We start from the raw sequence: 22,201 nt of genomic DNA, 5'->3' as shown, positions 1-22,201 counted from the left end.
GGCGTTGGGTTTGAAGGGGTGAGGTGGGGGTTGGGGTTGGAGGGGTAAGGGGGGGCATTGGGGTTGGAGGGGTTGGAGAGGGGGGTTGGGGTTGGAGGGGTGAGGGAGGTTGGGGTTGGAGGGGTGAGGGGGGCATTGGGGTTGGAGGGGTGAGGGGGGTTGGGGGTGGAGGGGCGAGGGGGGGTGGGGGTGGAGGGGTGAGGGGGGTTGGGGTTGGAGGGGTGAGGGGGGCATTGGGGTTGGAGGGGGGGTTGGGGTTGGAGGGGTGAGGGGGCGTTGGGGTTGGAGGGGTGAGGTGGGCGTTGGGGTTGGAGGGGTGAGGGGGGGTTGGGGTTGGAGGGGTGAGGGGGCGTTGGGGTTGGAGGGGTGAGGGGGTTGGGGTTGGAGGGGTGAGGGGGGGTTGGGGTTGAAAGGGTGAGGGGGGGTTGGGGTTGGAGGGGTGAGGGGGGGTTGGGGTTGGAGGGGTGAGGGGGGGTTGGGGTTGGAGGGGTGAGGGGGGGTTGGGGTTGGAGGGGTGAGGGGGGTGTTGGGGTTGGAGGGGTGAGGGGGTTGGAGGGGTGAGGGGGGGTTGGGGTTGGAGGGGTGAGGGGGTTGGAGGGGTTGGAGAGGGAGGTTGGGGTTGGAGGGGTGAGGGGGGGTTGGGGTTGGAGGGGTGAGGGGGGGTTGGGGTTGGAGGGGTTGGAGAGGGGCATTGGGGTTGGAGGGGTGAGGGGGGGTTGGGGTTGGAGGGGTTGGAGAGGGGCGTTGGGGTTGGAGGGGTGAGGAGGGCGTTGGGGTTGGAGGGGTTGGAGAGGGGGGTTGGGGTTGGAGGGGTGAGGGGGCGTTGGGGTTGGAGGGGTGAGGGGGGGTTGGGGTTGGAGGGGTGCGGGGGGGTTGGGGTTGGAGGGGGCGTTGGGGTTGGAGGGGTGAGGGGGGGTTGGGGTTGGAGGGGTGAGGGGTGCGTTGGGGTTGGAGGGGTGAGGGGGGCGTTGGGGTTGGAGGGGTGAGGGGGGGGTTGGGGTTGGAGGGGTGAGGGGGGGTTGGGGTTGGAGGGGTGAGGGGGCGTTGGGGTTGGAGGGGTGAGGTGGGGGTTGGGGTTGGAGCAGTTGGAGAGGGGCGTTGGGGTTGGAGGGGTGAGGGGGGCGTTGGGGTTGGAGGGGTTGGAGAGGGGCGTTGGGGTTGGAGGGGAGGTGAGGGGGTTGGGGTTGGAGGGTGAGGGGGGTTGGGGTTGGAGGGGTGAGGGGGGTTGGGTTGGAGGGGTGAGGGGGGCGTTGGGGTTGGAGGGGTGAGGTGGGGGTTGGGGTTGGAGCGGTGGAGAGGGCGTTGGGGTTGTGGGTGCGGGGGGTTGGGGTTGGAGGCGGTGAGGGGGTTGGAGGGGTGAGGGGGGTGGGGTTGGAGGGGTGAGGGGGGGTTGGGGTTGGAGGGGTGAGGGGGGTTGGAGGGGTGAGGGGGGGGCGTTGGGGTGGAGGGGTGAGGGGGTGGTTGGGGTTGGAGGGGAGGGGTGTCGGGGTTGGAGGGGTGACGGGGGGGTTGGGGTTGGAGGGGTGTGAGGGGGGCTTGGGATTGGAGGGGTGAGGTGGGGGTTGGGGTTGGAGGGGTGAGGGGTCGTTGGGGTTTGGAGGGGTGAGGGGGGGGCGTTGGGGTTGGAGGGGTGAGGTGGGGGTTGGGGTTGGAGGGGTGAGGGGGCGTTGGGGTTGGAGGGGTGAGGGGGGGCGTTGGGGTTGGAGGGGTGAGGTGGGGGTTGGGGTTGGAGGGGTGAGGTGGGGGTTGGGGTTGGAGGGGTGGGGGGGGCGTTGGGGTTGGAGGGGTTGGAGAGGGGCGTTGGGGTTGGAGGGGTGTGGGGGGGTTGGGGTTGGAGGGGTTGGAGAGGGGCGTTGGGGTTGGAGGGGTGAGGGGGGGGTTGGGGTTGGAGGGGTGAGGGGGGTGGGGTTGGAGGGGTGAGGGGGGGTGGGGTTGGAGGGGTGGAGAGGGGCGTTGGGGTTGGAGGGGTGAGGGGGGTGGCGGGTGGAGGGGTGAGGGGGGGTGGCGGAGTGGAGGGGTGAGGGGGGGTTGGGGTTGGAGGGGTTGGAGAGGGGCGTTGGGGTTGGAGGGGTGAGGGGGTGTCGGGGTTGGAGGAGTGAGGTGGGGGTTGGGGTTGGAGGGGTGAGGGGGGGTTGGGGTTGGAGGGGTGAGGGGGGTTGGGGTTGGAGGGGTGAGGGGGGTCGGGGTTGGAGGGGTGAGGGGGGTGTCGGGGTTGGAGGGGTGAGGTGGGGGTCGGGGTTGGAGGGGTGAGGGGGGGTTGGGGTTGGAGGGGTGAGGGGGGTTGGGGTTGGAGGGGTGAGGGGGGGTTGGGGTTGGAAGGGTGAGGGGGACGTTGGGGTTGATGGGGTATCGGTTTCGATGTGGGGGAGGGGCTCTGGCAGGGGCATTGGGGGGTGGGGTAGATACTGGTGGGTAAAACGGTGAGGTTCCAAATGGAGAGGGTGGTGGGGGATCGAGGGGGCAGATACGTGATCGTGACGTGGGAGCTGGGGGGGGTGAGCTGGGGGGGGGGCAAAGGTGCTGGGGGGGCAAAGGTGCTGGGGGGGGGGCTTCATGAAGGAGGTGGGAGGGGCCGAGCTGAGGAGGGTCCTGCCCCCACGGGACAGGAAGTGTTTTCTCTTTGTGCCACACGGTGTATTCAGGGGTCGGTGTGTTGGGTGTGGGGGAGGCGTTGTTGGCTGCGGTGAAGACGGCGGAGTATACGGCGACCCTGATCGGGCTTCGAGCTGGGTGCCTGTGGTCCTGGAGGAGGGGTCCGGCCCGCAGCCCGGCCTGGAGGCTGGATTCGGGCTGGTTGGTGGACCCGAACCTTTGCATCAAGACGGGGAGGGTGATGGGGGAGTCTGCGGAGTGTAACCGAAATGGGGAGGTGGTTTGGGAGGCATTGAAGGCGGGAGTGAGGGGGGAGGCCATCGCGTTTAAGGCGAAGGTGGATAGGGGGGGGGGGGGGGGGGGGGAAGAAGAAACGGCAGAGGCTGATTGAGGAGATTGTGGAGATGGATGGAAGCCGGGACTGATGGTGAGAGGACGGAGTTGCAGCTGAAGTCTGACCGCCTGTCCACAGGGGGGCAGGTTGGCGATTGGGGTGAGCGCCGGGGGGGGGTTGTGTGTCAGTCTGGAGAGAAGGCCGGCCGATTGTTGGAGGGCCTGCTCCATCGGTAGGCAGCGGAGAGGGAGATTGTGCGGATTCGGGATGGGACTGGGGGGGTGACTCCAGAGCAGTTGGAGGAGTTTTTTTGCAGGTTATACAAGTCGGAGCCGCCGGAGGGTGAGTCGGGGTTGAGGGAGATTTTGGAGGGACTGGAATGTCTGGAGGTGGGAGAGGAGGAGAGGGTCGGAGCCATTGGGGGTGGGGGAGGTGCAGGCAGCAATTGGGAAGATGCTGCCGGGTAAGGCAGCGGGTTCCCGGGGGAGTTTTATAAAAAGTTTAAGCACAAGTTGGCGTGGCTGATGGGGAATGTTTGAGGATGTGATGGTGAAGGGGAGGGTTACCGGAGACTGAGGCAGGCGTCTATTTCACTGTTACCGAAAGAGGATAAGGATCCGGTGGAGTGTGGGCCGGACAGGCCCATTTCTCTACTGAATGTGACGCCAAGATACTGGCAAAGGTGCTGGTGGTGGGGCTGGACGAATGTCTCCCGAAGGTGGTGGGGGAGGATCAGACGCGGTTCGTCAGGGCAGGCAGCTGTTGTCGAGCATGCGGCGGCTGCTGAATGTGGCACTTTCCCCGGCAGAGGGGAGGGGGGTTCGAGGGGAGGGGCTGGCGTTGGGTGTGGAGAAGGCGTCTGACAGAGTGGAGTGGGGGTATCTGTGGTGCTGGGGTAGTTTGGGATTTGGGCCTGTGTTTGTGGTTTGAGTAAAACGGCTATATGAGGATCCGACAGCGGAGGAATGGGACGCAGTGGGAGGACTTCCCACTATCCCGGGGAACGAGGCAGGGATGCCCCATGTCCCTCCTCTTGCTCACGTTGCTGTCTGAGCCCTTGGCGATTGCACTGAGGAGTTCTGGCTTATGGGGAGGGGGGGGATAATCGCACTTTGCCATTGGCTGGCCGGGTGCAGGCAGTCAAGATGAATATTTTGCCAGGGATTCATAAGAACATAAGAACTAGGAGCAGGAGTCGGCCATCTGGCCCCTCGAGCCTGCTCCGCCATTCAATGAGATCACGGCTGATCTTTTGTGGACTCAGCTCCACTTTCCGGCCCGAACACCATAACCCTTAATCCCTTTATTCTTCAAAAAACTATCTATCTTTACCTTAAAAACATGTAATGAAGGAGCCTCAACTGCTTCACTGGGCAAGGAATTCCATAGATTCACAACCCTTTGGGTGAAGAAGTTCCTCCTAAACTCAGTCCTAAATCTACTTCCCCTTATTTTGAGGCTATGTCCCCTAGTTTTGCTGTCACCCGCCAGTGGAAACAACCTGCCCGCATCTATCCTATCTATTCCCTTCATAATTTTAAATGTTTCTATAAGATCCCCCCTCATCCTTCTAAATTCCAACGAGTACAGTCCCAGTCTACTCAACCTCTCCTCATAATCCAACCCCTTCAGCTCTGGGATTAACCTAGTGAATCTCCCCTGCACACCCTCCAGCGCCAGTACGTCCTTTCTCAAGTAAGGAGACCAAACTGAACACAATACTCCAGGTGTGGCCGCACTAACACCTTATACAATTGCAACATAACCTCCCTAGTCTTAAACTCCATCCCTCTAGCAATGAAGGACAAAATTCCATTTGCCTTCTTAATCACCTGTTGCACTTGTAAACCAACCTTCTGTGACTCATGCACTAGCACACCCAAGTCTCTCTGAACAGCGGCATGCTTTAATATTTTATCGTTTAAATAATAACCCCGTTTGCTGTTATTCCTACCAAAATGGATAACCTCACATTTGCCAACATTGTATTCCATCTGCCAGACCCGAGCCCATTCACTTAACCTATCCAAATCCCTCTGCGGTTCCTGTTCCAATGTCTGCCGGTCTTTTTGCCAAAGGCGTTCTTTCCAGGGGTGGATAGGCTGGTCTCGTCGTTCGTGTGGGCAGGGAAGGTGGCGAGGTTAAGGAGGGCAGTGTGCCAAAGGGGGCGAGAGTTGGCATGGCTCTTCCGAATCTGCAGCACTATTACTGGGCGGAGAAAGTGCGGGGCGGAAAGAAGGAGCCGGGTGTTTTGTGGGTGCGGATGGAGGGCGGGGTCCTGTACGGGGGTCGAGGTTGCAGGCGCTGGCAACGGCCCCACTCCCGCTGTTGCCAGGGAAGTTCCCAGGGATCCGGCCGTGGTCGACACGCTGAAGATCTGGGGATAATTCCCGCAGCACTTCAAGACGAGGGCTGGGTCGAGGACGATGCGGATAAGAGGGAGGAGAAAGAGGTGCAGGAGATGAAGGATCTGTGTCTGGAGGTGGAGGATGGGCTGTAGCGCGAGGAAGGCTTCGGGTAAATACGAGTGCGGAATTTCACAAGACGTTCCCGAGTTTTCCTGTTCCTGCTGGAGGAGGTGTTGTCGGTGCGGAGAGGGGGGGGTGGGGGGCGATTAGAGAGTGAGGTTGTCTCAGTGATTTATTGCACGATTACGGAGGATAAGGAGTCAATGGAAGGGATTAAGGCCAAGTGGGAGGAAGAGTTGGGGAGGGGGCTGGAGGAAGGTTGATGATGTGAAGGGTCAATGCCTCGATCTCGTGCACGAGACTGGGGTCGATTCAGCCAAAAGTGGCCGACAGAGCGCACTTACCCAGGGCGAGGATGAGCTGGCTGCTTGAGGGCTGATTCAATTTAAGGTCGTTCACCGGGCCCATATGACGGTGGCTCGGATGAGCAAATTCTTTGGGGTAGAGGACAAATGCGCTAGGTACGCGGGAGGACCAGCGAACCACGTGCACATGTTTTGGGCATGCCCCGAGCTGAGGGGGTACTGGGAGGGATTTGTGGGCGTCATGTCCCGGGTGCTAAAAACAAGGGTGGCGATGGGTCCAGGGGTGGCAATTTTTGGGGTTTCGGAAGACCCGGGAGTCCAGGGGGAGAAAGAGGCCGATGTTTTGGCCTTTGCTTCCCTGATAGCCCGGCGACGAATACTATTGGCGTGGAGGGACTCAAAGCCCCCGAAGACTGAGTTCTGGCTTGCGGACATGTCGAGTTTCCTGGGTATGGAAAAAATTAATTTTGCCTTGAGTGGATCTGTACAGGGGTTCGCCCGGAGGTGGCAAAGCGTCTGAAGCCACTCCTTGGTACCATGTGTTGTTCCTCGTGACTTAATAAAGCTCGTAGTCTCAAAGGTGGAGAAGATGCTTTATTGTGAATTTGTTCTCTCTTCAGAGCTCTACCTACGGCTACCTCAAGTGCTACTCGCTGGCGTGTCTGTGTCCTGCTCCAAGTTCTGCCCTCTGTGAAGTGTGTCCCCACTTCCTGTCCCGGTCTATTTATATGGCTCTCCCGTGCTCCCTCTAGTGTTTGCTCAGTTGTATTGCATCTAGTTAACTTGTGATCACCACAGCAACCATTTATTGACTTCTTTGCGGAAGAGTGAGCGTCAGCAGGGGGTGGGGTAGAGTAGAGTAGGAGGGACAATATGGCGGGTAGTACCGGTGGGAGAGGAGCGGGCTTGTGCAGTATGTTACGATTGAAGTACTGAATGTACGTGGATGTTTGCACATTTTTGCCTTTTTTGCTTTCTTTTCGTTGATGTCTGTAACTGTTTATAAAGCCAAAAACTACCTCAATAAAACTGTTTGTTAAAAATAAAAGAATTTTGCAGCCTCTAAGTCTTTCACACTTTGCCTATCCCCATTAATACTGGGTAAGTTGAAAGCCCGGACTATTGTTACCGGGTTGTTTTTACACTTCTCTGAGATTAGTCTACATATCTCCCCATGGTCTGGGGGCCGAGGGCTCACGCCCAGCAACGTGCCTGCCCACATTGTGTCCCCTCGTGGTGGGAGATTAGCAAAGGCTCCTTCAATATGGGGTGTCAGTCAAGTCGTAGAAAGATAGAAAGACCGAAAATGGATGCAGCAAGGGGGCCATTCGGCCCTTCGAGCCCGCTCCGCCATTCATTACAATCATGGCTGATCATCAAGTTCAATCCCCTGATCCCACCTCCCCCCCCCCCCCCCCCCCCATATCCCTCGATCCCTTTAGCCCCAAGAGCTGCCTCAAATTCCTTCTTGAAATTACACAATATTTTCACCTCAACTACTTTCTGTGGTACATTCCCCGCTCTCTGGGTGAAGAAATTTCTCCTCACCTCAGTCCTAAAAGGTTTATCCCTTAACCTCAAACTGTGACCCCTAGTTCTGGACTCCCCCGCCATCCGGAACATTCTTTCTCAATCTACCCGGTCTAATCCTGTTGGAATTTTCTAAGTTTCCACGAGATCCCCTCTCACGCTTCCCAAAGTCGAGGACAGATTTAGGTTTTGTATGATCGAGGAAATGAGAGACACATTGCGTCAGGCGTTCATTTGACTTTTCCGGACAAATGCAAGAATGCCAAATTTCAAACAATCGACAATTTATATTGAGGAAGGAGGAGTGCAGGTTGGCAGGTTTTGCTCTGACTGGCTCATGGGGAAAGCGATGGGGCATGACGGGCTCCCTGAGCGGGTGTAAATGAGCCACATTATGCCCGTGGCAGACAGATCGTCTTGCACAGTGGGCAGATTGGGCACCTTTACAAAGGGGGCAAAAGGCCCCATCCTGTCTGGGGGCAGAGCAGACGAGGTGGGTGGGGAGATTCGGGCTCTGGGGGGTGAAGTCAACACTGGGGGTGAAGACAGTTACCATCACTTGCAGTTTGGAAATGAATGAGCCACATTTTTAAGGATTAAAGAGGTTAACATTTGACACGCAGACTTCAAAACAAGAAGTTACATCACAGACCTGATATACTTTCAAATCATCGGCGGAATCGTAAAACCAGTCTCAAACATAACATTAACCAGGAACACACTTTTTCAAACAGTTTGGGTTGTTGTAAGGTGTTTGAACATATACAAATCGAGAATCTTTTTCAGACGATCAGCGCGATTCAGTGACGGGCCTGCTAGCCGCAGAGAGTTCGGGGTATCAGTCCCACTCCAGGGGCACATCCAGGCCGATACCTCCGATAGAACATAGAACAAAGAACATAGAACAATACAGCACAGAACAGGCCCTTCGGCCCACGATGTTGTGCCGAACCTTTGTCCTAGATTAATCATAGATTATCATAGAATTTACAGTGCAGAAGGAGGCCATTCGGCCCATCGAGTCTGCACCGGCTCTTGGAAAGAGCACCCTACCCAAGGTCAACACCTCCACCCTATCCCCATAACCCAGTAACCCCACCCAACACTAAGGGCAATTTTGGACACTAAGGGGCAATTTATCACGGCCAATCCACCTAACCCGCACATCTTTGGACTGTGGGAGGAAACCGGAGCACCCGGAGGAAACCCACGCAGACACGGGGAGGACGTGCAGACTGCGCACAGCCAGTGACCCAGCCGGGAATCGAACCTGGGACCCTGGAGCTGTGAAGCAATTGTGCTGTCCACCATGCTACCGTGCTGCCCTGAGTGCGGTTCTGAGGGGGTGCTGCACTGCCAGAGTTGCCAATGCCCCTGTGGGTACGAACAGGAGTGTACGCCCAGGAACCAGCTACCGAATATCAGCTTGATCATCCTGCTGCGCCCCGGGGACCCGGCGCGTCCCGAGGATGGTAGACGGGCGGCTAAACAAACGCACGTTCCTACCTTCGGAAAGACTCATTTTTCCACCCCAACCAGCTCCCCTTCTTCGGTCAGTTATCAGCCCCGCTGTTCTCGTTACTGTTTACCTGACCACGGGCACAGATTTAGGGCACAGATTTAGCATAAGGGGGCAGCAGATTTTAAACCGAGACGAGGCGGTGGAGGAAGACACCCTCGTAACATTTCAGAAATATTTATCATAGAATCACAGAATTTACAGTGCAGGAGGCCATTCGGCCCATCGAGTCTGCGCCGGCTCTTGGAAAGAGCACCCTACCCAAGGTCAACACCCCCACCCTATCCCCATAACCCAGCAACCCCACCCAACACTAAGGGCAATTTAGCACGGCCAATCCACCTAACCTGCACATCTTTGGACTGTGGGAGGAAACCGGAGCGACCCGGAGGAAACCCACGCAGACATTTAGATGTTCACTTGCGATCCCGGGACAGACAGGGCTCTGGGACGAGTGCCGGGAAATGGGATTAGAAGAGTTAGGTGGTTGTTTTTGACCGGCGCAGACTCGATGGGCTGAAGGGCCTTTTCTGTGCTGTATGACTCTATAACGTACGAGGAGAAATTACTTCCCTGAAAAGGTCATGAACCTGCAGTATTCGCTACCCCAGAGTGTGGTGGATGTCGGGGCAGAGAGTAAATCTAAAGAGGAGACAGACAGATTTTTAATTAGTGTTGGGGGTGAAAGGTTATGGAGAACGGGCAGGACGGTGGACTTGAGGCAGAGAGGGGATCAGCTGTGATAGTATTGACTGGCGGAGCGGGATTAAGGGGCTGAATGGCCCAGTTCTTATGTTCGTAAAGATATCTGGACTCCCCTTTATCTTAGCTGCCAACCTCTTCTCACACTCTCGCTTTGCTTCTTTTATTTCTTCTTTCACTTTCCCTCCACCGTCTTTCCTGTTTCACCTTACTCTCCGACTCTTGTCATTCGGGGAGTTCCGGATTTGCTTGCCTGACATTCCCCGTCCCACTCCCGCGGGCTGCACCCCGACGGCACTGAACCATCTCCTCGTTGCCCCGGTAACAGTTTTGCCAGCTGATCTTTTGTTCCGATTCACCTCTTCCAACAGATACAATCTTCCACTTCCTCGTACTGAAGGTGGATGTGGCCCAGGGAGGATTGGTTTCGAGTTATTAGCACAAACGCGAAATAAGCCACGCTGGCGAGGAGGAGTTTCAACCTGTGTGGAGCCTGGGGGCCTACGGGGAGAGAGCGTCGGACAGCTATGTGCCTGCGTGAGGGTGTGGTGGTTCAGTACAAAGAACAATACAGCACAGGAACAGGCCCTTCAGCCCTCCAAGCCTGTACTGACCATCTTCACTTACAGAGTCCGTATCCTTCCATTCCCACCCAATTCATATATTTGTCTAGATGCCCCTAAAATGCCGCTATCGTACCGGCTTCCACCACCTCCCCAGGCAGCGGCTTCCATATATTTACCACCCTCTGTGTAAAAAAACTTGTCTCGCACATCTGTTCTAAACTTTCCCCCACGCACTTTAAACCTATCCCCTTAGTACTCGACTCACCTACCCTGGGGAAAAGCCTCTGACGATCCACTCTGTCTATGCCCCTCATAATTTTGTAGACCTCTATCAGGTCGCCCCTCAACCTCCGTCATTCCAGTGAGAACAAACCGAGTTTATTCAACTGCTCCTCATAGCTAATGCCCTCCATACCAGGCAACATCCTGGTAAACCGCTTCTGCACCCTCTCCAAAGCCTCCACATCCTTCTGGTAGTGTGGCGGCCAGAATTGTGCGCAATATTCCAAATGAGGCCTAACTAAGGTCCTGTACAGCTGCAACACGACTTGCCAATTTTTATATTCAGTGCCCCGACCGATGAAGGCCAGCATGCCGTATGCCTTCTTGACCACCTTATCCACATGCGTTGCCACGTCCAGTGATCAGAGGACACGCACGCCCAGATCTCTCTGCCTGTCACTAGTCGCAAGAGTTCTACCATTCCTACATGCATTGGACCTTCCAAAGTGCATTACCTCACACTTGTCCGGATTAAACTCCCAGCTGCCATTTCTCCGCCCTGGGCTCCAACCTGCTGTATCCTCTGACAATCCTCTTCACTATCCGCAACTCCGGCAATTTCTGTGCCGTCTGCAAACTTACCCAGGATCGACTGCGAAAGAAGGAGCTGTGGGATTGGGGGTGGGGGGTGGGCGGGGAGGGGCGTCGTTCTAAAATAAGTTGACTGCACTGCGTGCCACCTCTTATCGAGGATAGCGCCCGGGGCGTAATACAACAATGTGGACATTAGGTTGTCGTGTGACCTGAGGGGATTGCGCGAGGCGTGTATCGTTGACAACAATACTATTTACTTTCCTCCACCTTCCTCTGTCTGACAGGAAATGCAGTTGGCCATTCGGGCGCTACGACTAATGGGAAATTATTCACGTTTGACACCATTTTGGGTTTGCCGAACCCACACCGCGCCCCCATCCACACGCTTCATTGACATCCAAAATACCCCTGCACGCTCCCTCTTACTTTGACTCCCCCGTAAGGAGCTCTTTTGTCTTTCCTCGGTCCTCTCTCTCTCTCCTCTCTCTCTCTCTCTCTCACTGACTGAGCTGCACTCTTCAGCTCAATGTAGACAGCAGCATTTTCCCAGCTTCCTGATCAGGGACTCCCGCCAGCTCCTGGGATCTTCGCACGTCTGGGCCCCCGAGGCTGTGACGGTGACAGAGACAGCGTCAGATTCAGGGGGGAGGGCGACATTCCCGCTGCCTCGCTCAGGCAGGCAGTCAGGCTGCTGAGAAGCTAACCGACTGGGGGTGGGGGGGGGACATGGATTCAGACACGGTACCCTCGCCTCGCTCCCCCCCCCCCCCCCCCCCAGGCTACACTGCCCCCTGCTGCCATCCTGCCTTAACCCCGGAGTACTGATGACAATTGTCGGCCTCCTGTCCTAGGCCCAGGATTCAGACAGTTTGCACATGCTTGGGGCAAAGGCCTGAGGCCTAGGAATCTGGGACAGGACCCCCCCCCCCACCCGCCCCCCCCCGCCCTCTCGCACTCTGCACAGCCTGAAAAGGGCGGTGGAAGCCACCCCGATTACTCCAAGGGTAATCAGATATATTGTCCAAAAGGCAGAAATGAACAGGGCCCCGGCGATAGACGGCATTGGGCGGTTCCTTCAGAGCCGCGACAGGCCAATGACTACCTTCTGTCCTGTTGTAGAACGTGCCAGGGCCACATGGGAGGCCCCATTCAGCCCCCTCCCCGAGCCTGTTACACAGGAACAGGAGGAGGCCATTCAGCCCCGAGGGCCTGTTTCACAGGAACAGTAGGAGGCCCCATTCAGCCCCTCTCCAGCCTGTTACACAGGAACAGGAGGAGGCCATTCAGCCCCCTCCCCGAGTCTGTTACACAGGAACAGGAGGAGGCCCATTCAGCCCCCTCCCCGAGTCTGTTACACAGGAACAGGGGGAGGCCCGTTCAGTCCCCTCCCCGAGCCTGTTACACAGGGACAGGAGCCCATTCAGCCTCTCGGGCCTGTTACACAGGAACAGGCCCATTCAGCCCCTCAAGCCTGTTACACAGGAACAGGAGGCGGCCCATTCAGCCCCTCTCGAGCCTGTTACACAGGACCAGGAGGAGGCCCATTCAGCCCCTCTCGAGCCTGTTACATAGGAACAGTAGGAGGCCCATTCAGCCTCTCTCGGGCCTGTTGCACAGGAACAGGAGGAGGCCCATTCAGCCCCTCTCCAGCCTGTTACACAGGAACAGGAGGAGGCCCCATTCAGCCCCTCGGGCCTGTTGCAGAGGAACAGGAGGAGGCCCATTCAGCCCCTCTCCAGCCTGTTACACAGGAACAGGAGGAGGCCCCATTCAGCCCCTCGGGCCTGTTACACAGGAACAGGAGGCGGCCCATTCAGCCCCTCTCGAGCCTGTTACACAGGACCAGGAGGAGGCCCATTCAGCCCCTCTCGAGCCTGTTACACAGGACCAGGAGGAGGCCCATTCAGCCCCTCTCCAGCCTGTTTCACAGGAACAGGAGGAGGCCCTTTCAGATCCTCTCAAATCTGTTACACAGGAACAGGAGGAAGACCATTCAGCCCCTCAAGCCTGTTACATAGGAACAGTAGGAGGCTCCATTCAGCCTCTCTCGAGCCTGTGACACAGGAACAGGAAGAGGCCATTCAGCCCCCTCCCCGAGCCTGTTACACAGGAACAGGAGGAGGCCATTCAGCCCCTCTTGAGCATATTACACAGGAACAGGAGACGGCCCATTCAACCCCTCTTGGGCCTGTTGCACAGGAACAGGAGGAGGCCATTCAGCCCTCTTGGGCCTGTTACACAGGAACAGGAGGAGGACCATTCAGCCCCTCTCGAGCCTGTTACACAGGAACAGGAGGAGGCCATTCAGCCCTGTTGGGCCTGTTACACAGGAACAGGAGGAGGACCATTCAGCCCCTCTCGAGCCTGTTACACAGGAACAGGAGGAGGCCATTCAGCCCCGAGGGCCTGTTGCACAGGAACAGGAGGAGGCCATTCAGCCCCTCTTGAGCATATTACACAGGAACAGGAGACGGCCCATTCAGCCCCTCTCGAGCCAGTTGCACAGGAACAGGAGGAGGCCATTCAGCCCCTCTTGAGCATATTACACAGGAACAGGAGACGGCCCATTCAGCCCCTCTCGAGCCTGTTACACAGGAACAGGAGGAGGCCATTCAGCCCCGAGGGCCTGTTGCACAGGAACAGGAGGAGGCCCATTCAGCCCCTCTCGAGCCTGTTACACAGGAACAGGAGGAGGCCAATTCAGCCCCTCTCCAGCCTTTTACACAGGAACAGGAGGAGGCCATTCAGCCCCTCTTGAGCATATTACACAGGAACAGTAGGAGGCCATTCAGCCCTCTCAGGCCTGTTACACAGGAACAGTAGGATGCCCTTTCAGATCCTCTCAAGCCTGCAACATAGGAACAGGAGGAGGCCATTCAGCCCCTCTCGAGCCAGTTATACAGGAACAGGAGGAGGGCAGGTGCTGGACAAGAGATTAAAGGACAGGTTTGGGTCATTGCTCCTCATCAGTCAACTCCTGGAATGTTGGAATGGCTCTGGTTAATCTACACGAACACCCTCGAAGTCCAATATAGCTTCCCTGATGGGTGCTCCCCAGAGTCGTTGGTAAAACATACGAGGGGGCGATGAATAGTAGGATTGGCTGACAGTGTGAGATGGAGAGGGGGGCCATGGGAGGAGGCTGGTGTGGAGCTGGGACGGCAGCAGGCAGCAGATGGGCCGAATGGCCCACAACAGAAGAAGAAAAACCGGAAACGAGGTTCAAGGAATGGGCGAGGGAACAGATGAGGAGGTTAATTGAGGGAAAGCTCAAAGAGTAGAGGATCTGAGGGGGGGGAATTTTCCAAGTGGCAGTAGGGGCAGGTGGCAAAACCAACCAAAGCTCCGTTATATAGAGAGAGAGAGAGAGTAAAGGATTTCCGAGAAGGAAGAGTTGCCACATTATGGAGAGCCAGATTGCAAAATGGCCCCTGGAAAGGGGGAGGGGGCAGAAATTTGGATTGGACGAGATTGGGTGAGGGAGAGCGAGTGGAGTTTGCTGTGGAAACAGGGGTTGGGGCTGTCTTTCAGAGGGTCAGTGCAGACTCGATGGGCCAAATGGCCTCCTTCTGCACAGGAGAGGTGTTATGGTTCCATGGTATGTGTGTGTGTACTCTGGTGTCGGAGGGGTTCCCAGTCCCAGGAGGAGGCCATCTGGCCATGCAGAAGGCGGCCATTTGGCCCATCCAGTCTGCACTGACCTTTGCTCCCTCTCTCTCTCTCCACAATGGAGCTTTGGTTGGTTCTACCACCTGCCCCGTTTCTCCCGCACTTGGAAAATCCTCCTCAGATCCTCTACTCTTTGAGCTTTCTCTCAATTAACCTCCTCATCTGTTCCCTCGCCCATTCCTTTGAAGCTGGTTTCCGTTTCTTCCCCCGGAGTGCTTTGGCAGGTTTTCTTCTGTTGTGGGCCATTCGGCCCATCTGCTGCCTGCTGTCGTCCCAGCTCCTCCCATGTCCCCCCCCCCCCCCCCCCTCTCCGTCTCACATTGTCAGCCAATCCTTCTGTTCCTCTCCCCCTTGTGCAGAAATCCAGCCGATCCTCAGAGGATCAGTCCCTCTGTTTTCCCCCCATTCCAACTGATTGGGGCTTTGTTACCATGGATACCATCCCAACGTGCCCAGTGCCTTGTTCGTAGTGAGCCGGAGAGTGATGTCACCAGGGTGATGTAACTGCGAGAGGGTCGGAGAATAGAGGTCACAGCTACGCCTCGCCTGGTATCGACCCACGCCGCCTTCTGGACGCGATCAGGAATGTGGGGCCTGATCTGGCCCCTGGCCTCCCCCGGTCCAGGGGTCAACTGCCCCGTGGTGTCTCAGTCCATGCGGTGTGGGGGGAGTCTAGCTCAGCAGAGGACGCACGGAGTCTTTCAGAGAGAGAAGACAGGATGGGAGAAAAGGAATGAAATGAAATGAAAATGGCTGATTGTCGCGAGTAGGCTTCAAATGAAGTTACTGTGAAAAGCCCCTAGTCGCCACATTCCGGCGCCTGTCCGGGGAGGCTGGTACGGGAATCGAACCGCGCTGCTGGCCTGCCTTGGTCTGCTTTCAAAGCCAGCGATTTAGCCCAGTGAGCTAAACCAGCCCCTGAGAGGAGAGGAGGGAGAAAGTCGGAGAGGTTGCAGGGCGGGAATGAGAAAGGGCAGGGCCCGGGCGGATGCCACGCACTCCATCACCCTGGCTGGGCGCAGATTGGGTTTGGCAAAGCCTCCCCCCCCCCCCACCCCTCCCCCCCCCCCCCCACACCGGCTCCCCCGTTTCGCGAATATTTAATGTCAGTCAAGGTAGGTGCCGCATAAATGCACCTTCCTTTTCACCATCCACGAGGCAGGCAATCGGACGTCTGTCAGAAAGGGTTTTCAGGGGGCGGGGGTGGGGGGGGGGAACTGGGCTGAGACACACCCCAATGTGGTGGGGACAGAAGGGGAGGGTCTTTAAGCCGTGGGTGAGGCCAACTCAAGTCGCAGGAAGGTGATACCTTGAGCGGTGAAACAGGAGCAATGTGCTGCGCAAGCTGCACATGGCAAATGCTGTAGAAACGCAGCAAGTACCTGTCAGCGTCGGGGGAGAGCCACAGACAACAGATCATGTTCAGGGCCCAGATTTGGACGGTCATTCTCTCTCCCCAGATGCTGCCAGGCACTGCTGAGTATTTGCAGTGTTTCCTGTGCTGATTGTGATACAGGGCCAGTGTGGACTCACACAGATCTCAGTACTGACAGCCGCCAGTCCCAAGCCCCTCAACCCGATGTGTTGATCCTCAGAGAGGAATAAGCGGAAGTAAACATGGCTCAACAGATAATCAGGCTGCAATTTCGAAATCACGTCTGAGAAAAGCATCATTCTGTATCTAACCCCGTGCGGTACCTGTCCTGGGAGTGTTTGATGGGGACAGTGTAGAGGGAGCTTTACTCTGTATCTAACCCCGTGCTGTACCTGTCCTGGGAGTGTTTGATGGGGACAGTCTAGAGGGAGCTTTACTCTGTATCTAACGCCGTGCTGTACCTGTCCTGGGAGTGTTTGATGGGGACAGTGTAGAGGGAGCTTTACTCTGTATCTAACCCCGTGCTGTACCTGTCCTGGGAGTGTTTGATGGGAACAGTGTAGAGGGAGCTTTACTCTGTATCTAACCCCGTGCTGTACCTGTCCTGGGAGTGTTTGATGGGGACAGTGTAGAGGGAGCTTTACTCTGTATCTAACCCCGTGCTGTACCTGTCCTGGGAGTGTTTGATGGGGACAGTGTAGAGGGAGCTTTACTCTGTATCTAACCCCGTGCTGTACCTGTCCTGGGAGTGTTTGATGGGGACAGTGTAGAGGGAGCTTTACTCTGTATCTAACCCTGTGCTGTACCTGTCCTGGGAGAGTTTGATGGGGACAGTGTAGAGGGAGCTTTACTCTGTATCTAACCCTGTGCTGTACCTGTGCTGGGAGTGTTTGATGGGGACAGTGTAGAGGGAGCTTTACTGTGTATCTAACCCCGTGCTGTACCTGTCCTGGGAGTGTTTGATGGGGACAGTGTAGAGGTAGCTTTACTCTGTATCTAACCCCGTGCTGTACCTGTCCTGGGAATGTTTGATGGGGACAGTGTAGAGGAAGCTTTACTCTGTATCTAACCCCGTGCTGTACCTGTCCTGGGAGTGTTTGATGGGGACAGTGTAGAGGGAGCTTTACTCTGTATCTAACCCGTGCTGTACCTGTACTGGGAGTGTTTGATGGGGACAGTGTAGAGGGAGCTTTACTCTGTATCTAACCCCGTGCTGTACCTGTCCTGGGAGTGTTTGATGGGGACAGTGTAGAGGGAGCTTTACTCTGTATCTAACCCCGTGCTGTACCTGTCCTGGGAGTGTTTGATGGGAACAGTGTAGAGGGAGCTTTACTCTGTATCTAACCCCGTGCTGTACCTGTCCTGGGAGTGTTTGATGGGAACAGTGTAGAGGGAGCTTTACTCTGTATCTAACCCCGTGCTGTACCCGTCCTGGGAGTGTTTGATGGGGACAGTGTAGAGGGAGCTTTACTCTGTATCTAACCCCGTGCTGTACCTGTCCTGGGAGTGTTTGATGGGGACAGTGTAGAGGGAGCTTTACTCTGTATCTAACCCCGTGCTGTACCTGTCCTGGGAGTGTTTGATGGGGACAGTGTAGAGGGAGCTTTACTCTGTATCTAACCCCGTGCTGTATCTGTCCTGGGAGTGTTTGATGAGGACAGTGTAGAGGGAGCTTTACTCTGTATCTAACCCCGTGCTGTACCTGTCCTGGGAGTGTTTGATGGGGACAGTGTAGAGGGAGCTTTACTCTGTATCTAACCCCGTGCTGTACCTGTCCTGGGAGTGTTTGATGGGGACAGTGTAGAGGGAGCTTTACTCTGTATCTAACCCCGTGCTGTACCTGTCCTGGGAGTGTTTGATGGGGACAGTGTAGAGGGAGCTCTCTCTCTCTCTCTCTCTCTGTTGCTGCTCCTGTTTCCAGTGTTGAGCTGCATGGAGGAAGGAGAGAGAGGGTGGAGGACAGCTGGAGCGGATATGTTGCTGGGAATCCAGACCATGGTCGGGTTCAGGCCAAGGATGGAAGGCTGACTTGGCGATGTTTTGCTAACGGCCGTGCCCCGCCCCCCTGCAGCTCGAGGTGAATCGCTGCTGCTGCTCCTGGAGGCTCCGGGGGTCGGCCCCTTGGACTGTTGGAGTAGACTTTGGGATTTCGGTACCTTACTACTGACTTTTGCCCGTTTTGGAGCGTCTATCTGGGGTTTTCCCCTGGGCGTTGCCATGGCACCAGGTGGCCATTTTGTGGATTGCCGGTGAACTTTCAAGCTGTACCGCGGGTCAGCGAGTTTAGTTTTGTGCCGGACACTCTTTTGTTGTACTGGGACTGGCTTTTTGGACTTTCGTGTCTGCTTTGTCGCTGTTGTCTCTGCCCTTGTGGCGAAGCTGCTCTGTTTGCCGGCTGGGCAGGTTACCACGGTGCTGTGAAGGAAGGTCGCCATCTCTCCTCTGTCACGCCCGCGTGTGTATCTTTCCAGTGATCTGTGCACCTTGCGGAGGGAGCCTTTCCTCCGATGTGAGGGGGGGGGGGGGGCGCTATGAGGGAGTAGGTCGCACGTTTGGTGGCTCCCGTTTCAGTCGGACTTTTGGACCTCTCCCCCCCCCCCCCCCCCCAACGTTTTTGCGCTTTTGAGCGGGGAACTGGACAGCAATAGTACTCGGGCACTGAACCCACAGAGATGTGTGGACTTAAGAAGCCGGAGGGGCCGTGAACAGCGGGAGAAGTGGTCAAACGAGGGCACGGTGGAGGCTGTGAGAGAGGCCATTACGGCCGGTGTCCAGGCCGAGGCGCTGACAGCCCAGCCCACGATGGGGCAGCCGCTGCAGGCCAATGCACAGGAGGGCTTTCTGTGCTCCAAAGCGCGATGATTTGGAGCAGCTCCCAAAGTCGATGGACCGATTGGGAAAACGAGATGGATGAACAGATCTGGACTGCGGAATGTAAGAATTGTCGGCCTCTCGGAGGGGGCTGGGGGGGGGGGGGGGGTGGGCTGGATGCCGCCGCGTCCGTGGAGGAGCGTACGTTTCAGAAGCTGCCGGGGAAACGAGGTGATTGCCTCGCCCGCCGGTGGTGGACAGGGCGGGTGAGGGAGGCGCGACGAGGGGGGGGGTCCCGCACGAGCGATGGTGGTTCGGTCCCTCGGGTACCTGGGCAAGGAGCGGGTTCAATGGGCCAAGACCACATGAAGCTGTACCTGGGGCAATAGCACCCTGCGTGTTTACCAAGACCTGAGCGCTGAGGTGGCCAGGAGGAGGGGGGGGGGGGGGTGGCTACAGGCAGGTGAAGGAGATACTGTATAAAAATAAGGTGAAATTCAGGCTGTTTTTTCCGGCGCGACTGTGGGTTAGGTATGAGGGTCAGCACCACTATTTCGAGGAACCCGAGGAGGTGATGGACTTTGTTAAGAAGCAAGGGCTGGCTCTGAACTGAGGACTCTTGGACTCATGGTAGAACCTTTAAGTCTAATTTGTTTCTCTCTCGCTATGAGAGACGCCTGCATGTTTAGGTCCGTTCTTTTCGTTTTTTTGACCTTTTTAGGTTGATGTGTTTTGGTTGCGTTGTGCTTTTGTTGTTCTTTTTCCTGGTTTCCCTGAATGTTTCCTTTTTGGGATTTCTTGTTTGGTTGGAGGTTTGGGAGGGGGGAAAAATAAAAAATAAAATAGTTTAGAAGGTGTGGTTATGATGGGGGTTTTGGGGGAATCTTTTTTGCAATCTTTTTCTGTTTGTGGAGGGACGGACTGAGAGTGCCTGGTACTTCTTATCTCTATCCGTTCTGTTTGATCTAAATTGCACTACTGTCGGGGATGTTTCTGATTTGTGTGGTGTGTGTGTGTTTAAGCAGGGCTGGTTTGGGGAGGTGGTATGGATGGGCCGGGGGGGGGGGGGGGGAAGGGAGCCAGGGAACAATGGGTGAGAGACGTGCCGGCGCCGAGGCTGGGAGCCACCAGGTTAGAACATAGAACATAGAACAGTACAGCACAGAACAGGCCCTTCGGCCCTCGATGTTGTGCCGAGCAATGATCACCCTACTTAAACCCACGTAACCCGTATACCCGTAACCCAACAATCCCCCCCATTAACCTTACACTACGGGCAATTTAGCATGGCCAATCCACCTAACCCGCACATCTTTGGACTGTGGGAGGAAACCGGAGCACCCGGAGGAAACCCACGCACACACAGGGAGGACGTGCAGACTCCACACAGACAGTGACCCAGCCGGGAATCGAACCTGGGACCCTGGAGCTGTGAAGCATTGATGCTAACCATCATGCTGGGTTAGCTGGGTGGGCGAGTCAACGGAAGCCTTGTGGGGGGGGGTGTTCATATAGTTAGATTAGAGCAGGGGTTAGGTGGTAGGATGGTGTTACTGGGGGGGGGGGGGGGGGTGTTCTGCTGACGGGGATGGAAACTGGATATGGGTGGAGGCGGCCAGGAGGCGGGTCAGAGGAAGCGCGACACATGGCTGGGGGGTGGGGGGGGGGGGGGGGGGGGGGGGGGGGGGCTGGCCAAGGAAAGGGGATGGCTGATCGGCAAAGGGGGAGGGGGGGGGGCGAAGTCCCCCCCCCCCCCCCCCAACCAGGCTGATCATCTGGAATGTTAGAGTGCTAAACGGGCCAGTGAAGAGGGCGCACGTATTCGTGCATCTGCGGGTTCTGAAGGCAGACGTAGTCTTGCTGTAGGAGAATCACCTGAAAGTGGGAGACCAGGTTAGGTTAAGGAAGGGCTGGGTCAGCCAGGTCTTTCATTCGGGGCTCGGCACGAAGACTGGGGGGGGGGGGTTTGCGATCCTGATTAATAAAAGGTACAATTTGAGGCGGAGGGCACAGTTGTGGATGGGGGTGGCAGGTTTGTTATGGTGAGGGGAACGCTCGAAGGGGTGAGAGTACTCCTGGTCAGTGTGTATGCCCCTAATTGGGACGGTGTGGATTTTATTAGGAGGATGCTGGGGAAGATCCCTGACTTGGACTCACGGAAGTTGATCATGGGCGGGAACTTTAACACAGTCCTGGACCTGAGCCTGGATCGGTCGTCTTCAAAAACGGGCAGGTCGCCAGCGATGGCAAAGGAACTGAGAGGGTTCATGGAGCAAATGGGGGGAGCAGATCCGTGGAGATTGAGCCGGACGACGGCGAAGGAGTTCTCGTACTACTCCCACGTCCACAAGGTGTATTCCCGAATTGACTACTTTGTGGTGAGTAGGGGCCTGCTGGCCGGGATGGTGGGGGCAGAATATTCGGCCATATCGGACCATGCTCCCGCACGGGGTAGACCTGCAGTTTTGTAAGGACAGCTTCCAGCGGCCACCATGGAGGCTGGAAGTTGGATTACTCGCAGACGAGGCGGCGTGAGAGGCTGAGGAAATGCATGCAGAATTACCTGCAGGTGAACGATTCGGGCAGCTCGGTAGCATGGTGGTTAGCATAAATGCTTCACAGCTCCAGGGTCCCAGGTTCGATTCCCGGCTGGGTCACTGTCTGTGCGGAGTCTGCACGTCCTCCCCGTGTGTGCGTGGGTTTCCTCCGGGTGCTCCGGTTTCCTCCCACAGTCCAAAGATGTGCGGGTTAGGTGGATTGGCCGTGATAAATTGCCCGTAGTGTCCTAAAAAGTAAGGTTAATTGGGGGGGGGGGGGTTACGGGTATAGGGTGGATACGTGGGTTTGAGTAGGGTGATCATTGCTCGGCACAACATCGAGGGCCGAAGGGCCTGTTCTGTGCTGTACTGTTCTATGTTCTATGATACTGGAGAAGTCTCGGCAGCGATGCTCTGGGAGGCACTGAAGGCGGTGGTGAGAGGGGAGCTGATTTCAATCCGGGCCCATAGGGACTGGACAGAGAGGGCAGAGACGGACCGACTGGTTCAGGAGATTTTATGGACGGACAGGAGTTACGCGGAATCCCCGAGGCCAGAGTTACTCAGGAAACGACAGAGGCTGCAGACCGAGTTTGGGGTGCTGACTACAGGCAAGGCTGTAGAGCAGCTTCGAAAGGTAACAGGCGCGATGTATGAGCATGGGGAGAAGGCCAGTAGAATGCTTGCACAGCAACTGAGGAAGAGGGAAGCGGCTAGGGAAATAGGGAGGGTAGTGGATGGGGAAGGTAATCTAGTGGGTGATCCAGCGGCTGAACAAGGTCTTTAGGGACTTTTATAGTAAGCTGTACACTTCGGAACCACCCGGGGGACCCGGGGGGGGGGGGGAATGAGGCGATTCCTGGACAGGCTGACCTTCCCAAGAGTGGGGAGGGGGTTGGTGGACAGACTGGGGGCCCTGGTCAGGATCGAAGAGGTGTTTGGGGGGCCTGAAGGTCGTGTAGTTGGGTAAAGCCCCG

At 56.7% G+C, this 22,201-nt stretch overlaps 1 long non-coding RNA gene across 2 annotated transcripts in view; it reads right to left on the bottom strand.

Moving 5' to 3' along the window:
• LOC119958450 overlaps window positions 1-22,201 on the bottom strand; it is a 91,311-nt gene that overhangs the window by 61,768 nt on the left and 7,342 nt on the right. For both annotated transcript variants that reach the window (XR_005459031.1, XR_005459030.1), the window contains exon 2: window positions 8,736-8,818. This is a non-coding gene — a long non-coding RNA (uncharacterized LOC119958450). The remainder of the gene's footprint in view (window positions 1-8,735; window positions 8,819-22,201) is intronic.

This window comes from Scyliorhinus canicula, chromosome 29 (assembly GCF_902713615.1).
Source record: "Scyliorhinus canicula chromosome 29, sScyCan1.1, whole genome shotgun sequence".
Classification (NCBI taxonomy): domain Eukaryota; kingdom Metazoa; phylum Chordata; class Chondrichthyes; order Carcharhiniformes; family Scyliorhinidae; genus Scyliorhinus; species Scyliorhinus canicula.
The sequence above is the reverse complement of the archived record's forward strand: the minus strand, read 5'-3'. Positions and strand labels throughout refer to the sequence as shown.